The following is a 9,215-nucleotide window of genomic DNA, read 5'->3' on the forward strand; positions in this document are numbered from 1 at the left end:
GGAAAAGAGATCCAGGTGCCAAGTCACTTGTTCACGAGCAACACTGTGTGTAGCATACTTATTTTCCAAAAACGTTAGCAGCACGATTTCTGATCCCACCTGGTCTTAGAGACCCTTGCCACACCTCCATCAAGAAGTAGGGTCTGTCTCCCCTCTCCTGGTGACAGCTTCCAGGAAGAGAATGCAGCAGAAGTGATGCTGTGTGAGTTCCGAGGCTAGATCATAATAGGCCACGTGGCACATGGCTCCCTCTCTCTGTCTCATTCATCTCTCTGCACATCTTTGGAGCCCTGAACCACCACATAAGAATTCTGGTTTTCCAGAAGCCAACAAACTAGAGAGACCACGTAGAGAGACCAAAGAGAGGCATCGGAGAGCCCCGCTGGCCAGCCTCCAGCTGTTTGCATCTTCCCAGCTCAGGAGTCAAAGACGTAAGTGACAGAGCTTTCATGAGAGATTCCCTGAAGGAGAACTTCCTAGTAGAACCCAGAACCATGAGAGATAATAATAAAATGTAGTTATTTATTTTTAAGCCATTAAGTTTGGAGTTGGTTTGTCACCAGCAATAGATAACTGGAACACTGTGTTCTTCAAGGGGGCCTGGGGGAAGCAAGGAGGCCTCTTTCTTCAAAGTCCTTCCATTCTGTAGATGCTCTTTCATTTTCTTTCCCTAGAAGTGCCCTGATGTGTGATGATAACAGAACTTGGTCAGACCGAGACTCCAAATGAGAAATTCACCGTGGGGAGTGGTCAGATCCAAAGTCTGGGCCCTTCATCACATCCTTCTACCTGTCCCTTCTCCTTCCCTGACTGTGTTTTCACAGCACCCTCCTTTAGTGGACCCTAGAAGTCAGTGCCCCACGCTATAAAGGATGGCACACACAATCACGCACCAAGTGGTCCTTCATGATGAAAATGGTGGTGACCACGAAGGAGCAATGGGCTGTTGAACAGAGCACATTGAAACAGAGACCAGTGCAGGCTCTCTGTCTAGTTACATGGTCTTGGCAATTGTTCACAGCTTTCCGAGCCTCAGTCTTTGTGCCTGAAGATGGGAATCATGCTTACGATTGGCTCTAAAAACGAGTGCAAAGAATCGAAGTAAAAACTTGCCACACAGCAGGTGCTCAACAAACATACTTGCTTATATTATTGCTGTAACTGATTTGTATTATCACACTGCTTTCATTCATTTCCAATAATAAAATGAGCATCACAAAAAATAGATTCGGACATCACACCTGGACATTGAACTCATAATTTCGTGGAAAGAGCAAGTAGAGTAATCGTTAGGTGTTCATTAGAAAAAAAAAAAAAAGTTATATTCTGGAGAAATTATCCTATGTAGTCCTGGAAAATAAAATTAAGTCTGGGATTTCCAGGGAAACAAATGTTCAAGACTGCACAGCTAGAAATTGTACAGATTTGATCAAATAACCTTGCCATCCTATTATTTACTCAAGCCTAGGTGAAATCAAGCAAAATGTCTGAAGAAATTTGAGCAAAAATAATGTTCTGCGATTTTTGTTTTCTTGTATTGATTGGATTTTCTTGGAATTTTTGTTCATAGGGAGAGCAAGACACAGGCAATAGATGCAGGTGGAATATTCTCTTAACAACCCAAGTGGATTTTGAGAGCTGTACACGGTAGTCTGAGGGCAGAAGAAGTGAGAGAAGAGGAGAACGCAGTCTCCAGAGAAAATTATTACAGTCCTGACAGTTCTCAAGGGAGAAATGCCGAGGGAGAAAGAGTAAAAAATAATTCTGGGAAAATAGGAACGTAACAATGGAGCTTATTACAAGTTATTTTTTAACTGATTGCTGTTAAATTCTGTACCGGAAAATTGGGAGAGGCAATGTCTGATTTAATAAATGAATGGATATCCTTGCCCCCTCGAATCTGGCACTAAGAAGATAATACACCAGTGAGGAGTGGTGTTCTGGGGTCAGAAAGGCGAGTCCTTCAAAAGCAGCCCCAGGCTCTAAGCACCAGAACCCACGTCCCTCTCTTGAAAGATGACTTGCAGGTTTTATACATTTTGTTTGCAAAGGGGAATGAGCTGCACAGACTTACCAGTGGAATTGTTCCCTGGCTACCAGACACATGAGTTTCTGCCTCTCACTGAGAAAAAGATGATGATTATGCAGAAAAAAAGTCAGGAGATCTAGTTCTAGTGTGTGCCACGACAACACTCGCTGTGCGACTCTGAGCTAGTTTTTCTGATTCATTACATGAAAATGTCCGCATCAGGCTTAAAGACTCTCCAGTCATTTCTGGCTCTGGAGCAACCGCTTCCATGACACACGTCAAGATGTCTTTCCTTATTCTTTCCCAGCCATTTTCCTCCAATGTAAAGTTAGATTAGAAGCACCCAAAGCTCTGAAAGGAATATCCTCCCCTCCCTCTTTTTTGTTGTTGAGGAAGATTGGCCCTGATCTAACCTCTGTTGCCAATCTTGCTCTTTTTGCTTGAGGAAGATTGTCGCTGAGCTAACATCTGTGCCAATCTCCCTCTATTTTATATGTGAGACACTGCCACAGCATGGCTTGATGAACAGTGTGTAGGTCCGCGCCTGGGATCCAAACCCACAAACCCTGGGCTGCCGAAGTGGAGAGCTCAAACTTAACCACTACACCCTGGGCCAGTCCCAGAAATATTCCTTTTAAATCAAAGAAGAGTACCTGCTGGCTCCTGCTCTTCCGAGAACTCACTCCCCTTTGGCAGCTCTGGGTCCCTTTCCCACACATGAGTTACAAGTGCCATCAGTGGCTTCCATGCACACTCTGGGCCCGGTGCCATGGCCTTGGCCAAGCGGGCTGCCTATGTGTGCACTTGACCCCATCAGTGATGTAGCGTGCCTGATCCTCGCCCCATGGCAGGCCAAGCAGGATGGCAGCCAAGAGTTGGACTTGAGATTGGAATCCACTGGGAGGCTGGGGAATTAACCAGCTCAGGAAGGGGTGACTCTCCCCAACATGAAACCTCACTCAAGTTCCAGGAGCTGTCACCACACAGGTCCAGGACAGAGGAGGAAAGGCACTTGGAAGCTGAAGAAGGAGAGTCCAGGCTGTCACAGAAGAGAGGAGGGGGAGGCTTATGATAGTACTTTTAGAAGGGTGCAAAGAAGATTTGCCTGTGGTGAGGGGTGGATGGGAAGGAGGCTAGCAGAAAAGAAAAAGTCAGAGAGTGATAATGAGGCAGAAAATCATGAGAAGAAAGAAGTGACTGCGATCAGGGAAGTGAAACTGAAATAGTAGAAGAATGAATGAATGTGATGGGAAGAGACAGAGAGAGAGAAAGGGAGGGGGAGGGGAAAAGACAGACAGACAGACAGGCAGACAGACAGAGACAGTCTAGACTGGTGTTTGACCAAGCAACTCGCTCCATAGCCGAGTAGAGCTGACACAAAAAATTATGAAATTGCCCAAAACAGAGCAGGGACCCCAGAGAGCATTCATCTGCTCTGGCTCCTCATGTTCTCTCTCTGTCTGTCTCTGTCTCTGTCTCCCTCTCTTTCTTTTTTTTTTTTTTTTTTTTAGATGTAATTAACATTTAAACTAGTAGACTTTGAGGAAAGAAGATTATCCTCCAAAATGTGGGTGGGCATCATCTAATCTGTTGAAAGCCATAAGACCAAAGACACAGGTCTCCCCCAGAAGAAAGAATTCTGCCTCAAGATTGCAGCATAGAAACCCTGCCTCAGTTTCCATTTCTAGCCCACCAGCCCTACAAATTTCAGACTTGCCGGCCCGTACAGTCAAATAAGCCAATTCCCTAAAATAAATCTCTCTCTGTTTATATATATACCTCCTATTGGTCCTATTTCTCTGGAGAATCCTGACTAATCCAGTATTTGAAGTACTGTTCACAACTGCCCAGCAAGGAAGGTGTCGCTGACCCCATCTTCTAGATAAGAAAGCTTTGCAGTGTTTACCATCCCTGGTGACCTCCTGGTGACTTCCTCACTAACTCCCCCCAGGTCTCTCATTTATTCAAATCTAGGTCTTTCTTACCTCCAAATCCACTGTGTGCTTCGACAAGCCATTTAGGCCCATTTGAGGCATTCAAAGCTTTTTAGGAATGTCATGGGGCAACATTTGACTGGAGGGGCAAACAGAATTTCCAGAATTCTGAGGCTGTGGCAATTATGTGGTCCTGTTTCTAGAGTGGCCTAGCCCATGTTGTTTAGGAAGGAGCACTGGACACAAAGGCACTCAATGACTTCACAAATGCCAAGACCTAGAAAAAATACCATTCCAAACGATGGCTTAACCACACTCAGGCAATTCTCAGGCTAAAGGTCTGAGCCCATTTCCCCCTCCACTTCATTCACCCTTCCCTTCTCCAGTTGCTATGAATTCCTACATTTGGCCCATCTTCAGCATTTCATATTCAGGGGTAAGCCTTATTCTCATGCATAGCTGAGTCCTAAATTATACAAGAGACTGAAACGATCTTACCATGAATTTTGTTCTTTCCTCAACTCACCAGCCTGGCCCAGACTATAGACACCATGTACAGTATTAATGAGCTTGAACACATTTAGAGCTCATAGTATCAGTCAGGTGTCTCACAGGAACCTGAAGAAGGCAGGGGTTAACCACCAACGGAAGCTCCCCTTCAACAGTCTTTATTAACTCTGCAAGTGATTCTAACCACTACCTTCAGGATACAGCAATGGGACCTGGTTTCCCTCGCCTCTTGAGTACCGCAGAGCTGATATGTAGGAAGGAAAAGCTGTTAGCACACCTGTATATGTCTCATGTGGCTTTTGCTACCTACCAATGAAATCAATGTCATCACTTTTTTCTTGATTTTTTTTTCTGCCAGGGGTAAGTGATTTCTCCTGCTCAGAGCTCTTTCTGTTTCTTTCAGGAGTCAATACTGAATATTGTAACTATCAAATTATCAACCAGCATTTTCCTTAGACCTCCAGAATGAGGATTGTAGAATTTGATGATGTAAACCAGCTGGTACCCTGAAAAGATCATGGACCTGGGAGCCAGAGGCAACTCACTACCTCACTCACTCAACCTCTTTGGGTTCCATTCAATTGGCTAATATATATTGACTCTTTCATACGGACTGAGCATTGTGTTGAGTGCTAGAGACACAAAGACAAATAAGCCACTACCTTGCCTTCAAAGAAGCTAAGGTCCACTATGGGAGACAGCCATGTACAAAAACAATTGTGATACTGGATGCCCAGACCTCAACAGAAGGATGTACAGTGCACTGGGAAGTGCCAGATGGAATGGCTCATTCCATCCAGGATGGGTTTTAGGGAATTTTTCTTAAGGAAGGTGAAACCTCGCAGAGCCTCATATGAGGAACGAAGAGGCTAAAGTAAAAGATGTCATGTCTCTTCCAGCCTTCTTACAGCTCTGAAATTCAGTAGCTTTATGGATAAACCCAAGAAATCCTGAAAACCAGGAACATCCAGAGTCAAGAGGTTTCTGAGGGGACTGGGGGCTTGTGGGATTGGGAAGCTACACAAATTAATGGCAAGCTGCTGGGCAGAGCCTCAAAGACAGGTAACTGTCCCACCCAGTCTCTCTCGAACTCTTGTCATGTGCATGACAACATTTTGACAAGTGAAGAAATCAACTCCCAGAGTCCTCCATGTGCTCGGAGGAGAAGACAGGGTACCATGCTATTTGCCCTTGAGAAGCCCCCAGCCAGAAAGAGACGAAAGGGCAAAGAGGAGACCGGGCAGCTCTGACTACAAACCCAGGCACAATACAGAGGCCCTAGGGACAGGGGCAAGGAAGGAGTTAATTAAAGGGAGGGAAATGTCTGCTTCCAAAGGAATCAAAAAAAGTCTCCATGACATACAAGCTTCCAACTGAAAAGACTATCAAATGGCAAAGAGATAACACAAAAAAAGGAAGAACATTCTGGGAGAACAAATGACGTGAGCAAAGGTGGAGAAATAAAGGCATTTTAGGAAATCATAATGAAACCAGAGCTATGTAATATAATAATACTTATTGTTAATGTTTTTATAAATATTACTCATTGAGTGCCTACTTAGGGTGCCAAGAATTCAAACATCCTCTTTCCCTTTACCGCCAACTGGGGTACGGGTATCATTCCCATTTTTCAGATGAGAAAACTGGCTTAACTGGCCAAGCTGGGATTTTAACACAGGTGTTTCTGATTCCAGAGTCTACATTCTTAACACCATGTGGTATTGGATGCCCTGCTGGGGAATGGATGCCTAACCGAAGAGGCAATAGAAAAAACGTTGTTTTTAAAGAGAGGACTAATATAATACAGTGGGTAAGTCTGGCAGCAGTAGGGAAAATGATCTGGAGCAGGGAGAGACCGCAGATAGGGAGATCTTTGATGTGAATGCTCTGTAATGATGTATATGCAAGAGTAATAAGAGGTTCTGGACTGAAGCAATAGCAGTCGAAAAAGAAAGGAAAGAAAGATGCATGGGAAAAAACATTCTGGAGACTGAATCATTAGGACCTGGTGTGCGATCGCTTATGGTGAAAAAGGTGAGAATAAGGAGCTTGGAGATAGTGTGTTTGGCCCCTGGGGACCACTGCTAAGCCAGTGTCATTTGCCTCCATCCAGCTTCCCAGACCCATACACAAGCGAAAGAGAGTTTTCTGAATTTTTTCTTTGCTCCAAAGTATAAATCTTACAAATTCATATTCCTCTTGGACCCTAGAATGTGGATAGCAATCAACTATTATTTCTATAAGGTTAAGGAAATTCAGAGTAAGAAAGTTTATTATGTGGAATGTCGATAGGCAAAACTGTCCTTTATAGAAAGTCTGCTCCAATCACTTGTTTTTGGAGAACACTGCACATAAGAGGTACTTAATTAACATATTTTAAATGAATAAGTAAATAAACTACAGTACCTTTAACTTCTTTCTCTTTGTGGGGATTTTCTTCATATGTTTCTTTCTAATCAGAACTCCAGGATCAGGAGTTAAGAAAAGAAATAAAGGACGTGAGGACATTGAATTAGAATATAGAAATGCAGGATATACAATCACAGACTTGGAGAGAGATCTTAACTAAGTCTGCCTTCTGACATTTGGTGTGACTCCTGACACATGGTAAGACCTCAATAAGTATTTGTTGAATGAGTAAATGAATGAATGAATCAGATCATCTAAATTGGAAGATCTTAGAAGCACATATTTGAATGGGGGAGTTTGTGCAGCCACCAGTCCCATTAACTTAACACACCACAGTGATTAATGTTGCTTTTTCCAAAAGTCTTGGCCTGAAAAACTCAACACTGAACGCCTGAAGAAAAAAAAAATCCCATTGGCAAAGCTTGCTTTTCACAGTGGGAGACTCCCGGCAACGTTGCCAATATCCCGGGGGCCCAATACCTTTCTGACTTTGCAATAACTCCCAAGTTAAACAAATTGCCAAAGAGTTATAAGCTTCTTATTAGTTGGATGGATTCCTCCAATTGCTCTGTTGGCTTCACTTTCTCTGCACACATGTTGGTGAGTTCCATCAATAATTCGTGTGCCTGCAAGTTCACTCTGCGACTGAGGAACGCTGGCGTTCCTGGGTTAGCATCTGCTCTGTGATCTATGATCTACGATCTCCACTCCCTCTTGCCTTCACTTTGAACTGAAGTGCTGTGTTAAGCAACCCCACTACCCACCACCGAACAAGCTGAGACGTGCGTCTTCATTAGTGTTACAACACTTGCATTTTATCCCAGGCTAACCAGTAACACCAGTATTCAAACTGCAGTGTGATGATAACCACAATGACCTGGATAAAACGGCCATGATGTCAAGAATCAAGCGCGGCACCAGAAATAGCTAGAACACAGATTACAGAAAGTTTAAACAGGAGAGGCACTTGAGACCATGAAAAGTTAAAACAGAGAATTAGCGTTAGATTGTAGCCCTTAACTTACGTAACAGAAACTAAAATGGAGAACTGGTAGAGATAGAGTACATTTCACCTGAGGAAAGACCAATTTGATCCTTTGGGACAACAAGCCACTTTAGAAATTAAATTGTCCATTTCAGTTAACAGCCCTAATTCATAAGTTAATGTCTAATCCTCTATTTCATTTTGAGTTGAGCAAAATTTAGCCACCATACCAACTTTTGTTTCTCCACTGATTTCTATATTATGTAAGATCTGTGTAATGATTTCATTATATGACATGAAATGAGAATGTTCTGTAAAAATTTGTTCCTCAGTGAAAGCTCCTTGAAAGGAATTATAAGCTAAGTTTGCTGTTTTGTTTTTCTTTGAAAAGCACAAATGTCTACAGGATGCTGGTTCTACTCTTCTCTTGGAGTGAGACAAGGTTTATGACAAGGGACCACATGGTTAGTGTCTGTGCACTATTTCTATTGATTTAAGCCTCCTACCTGGGATTAGAAGGAACAATCATTTTATTAACTACAGTCAAAGGGTTATAAAGAAAATCTGAGTCCACCAGATATCCATAATTCCATCTTTCCTCCTTCTTGGCGTTATCTTATTCCATCTAGAGTTTTTCCTAAGTGCACAAATGAGATCTTTCAGAGGGTGGACTGAGGAGTGGAAAGACGAAAGAGAAGGAGAGAAACAGGAGGAACAATGCACCGGTACAAGGTGTGCATGAGCAAGCAAATTGCAGACAACCTCTGCCGCTCTGATCTCTGGTGCTCAATCTGAAATAGGGAGAGGACTCGGATGGAAATTGATCATGGTCATGACCCAAATGCTTCCTGAGACCCTCACTCTCCTTGTCCTAAAAAGCAGTATAATTTGGTAAAAGAAGACAGTTCCTCAGTCACTGCCATCTGTCACCTGCCTGAGCCCTTATATCTGCAACTTCAAGAAGACAGAGAAATGAATGACCTCCTTGCAGTCTATCTGCAGCAGAGAGGCCTTTTCCAGTTCAGTCTTCTCTATTCCTTGTAATCACTTTATTTTGTTAATAAAATAAATCTGCCACTCAGGGTTCTCTAGAGGCTTCATTATTTATACTTCCACATCCAGAAATAGATCTTGATAAAGCAATCTTATTTATAACTACTGTGTACCAGACATTAGCCAAAGCTTTACCCACCTCTCGTGGCTTCTTTCTCTAACAAGTCTTTTAAATCATTTTATGGAAAGGAGTTCTCTTAAATCCATCCAACCATTTACTAGTCTTAGCAATGTACATTTGATGCAAGAAGGCAACCTGAAATAAACCAGCTAGGGTCACACTGAAGAAAACCGC

At 43.0% G+C, this 9,215-nt stretch overlaps 1 long non-coding RNA gene across 1 annotated transcript; it reads left to right on the top strand.

The window, feature by feature from the left end:
• The first annotated feature begins 204 nt into the window (after positions 1-204).
• Positions 205-8,948, top strand: LOC139080420 (uncharacterized). The gene is made up of 4 exons (XR_011534928.1): positions 205-431; positions 6,168-6,283; positions 6,934-7,080; positions 8,259-8,948. It is a non-coding gene; the product is annotated as an uncharacterized lncRNA (long non-coding RNA).
• The last annotated feature ends 267 nt before the right edge of the window (positions 8,949-9,215 follow it).

Source organism: Equus przewalskii, chromosome 30 (genome assembly GCF_037783145.1).
Source record: "Equus przewalskii isolate Varuska chromosome 30, EquPr2, whole genome shotgun sequence".
NCBI classification, from domain to species: domain Eukaryota; kingdom Metazoa; phylum Chordata; class Mammalia; order Perissodactyla; family Equidae; genus Equus; species Equus przewalskii.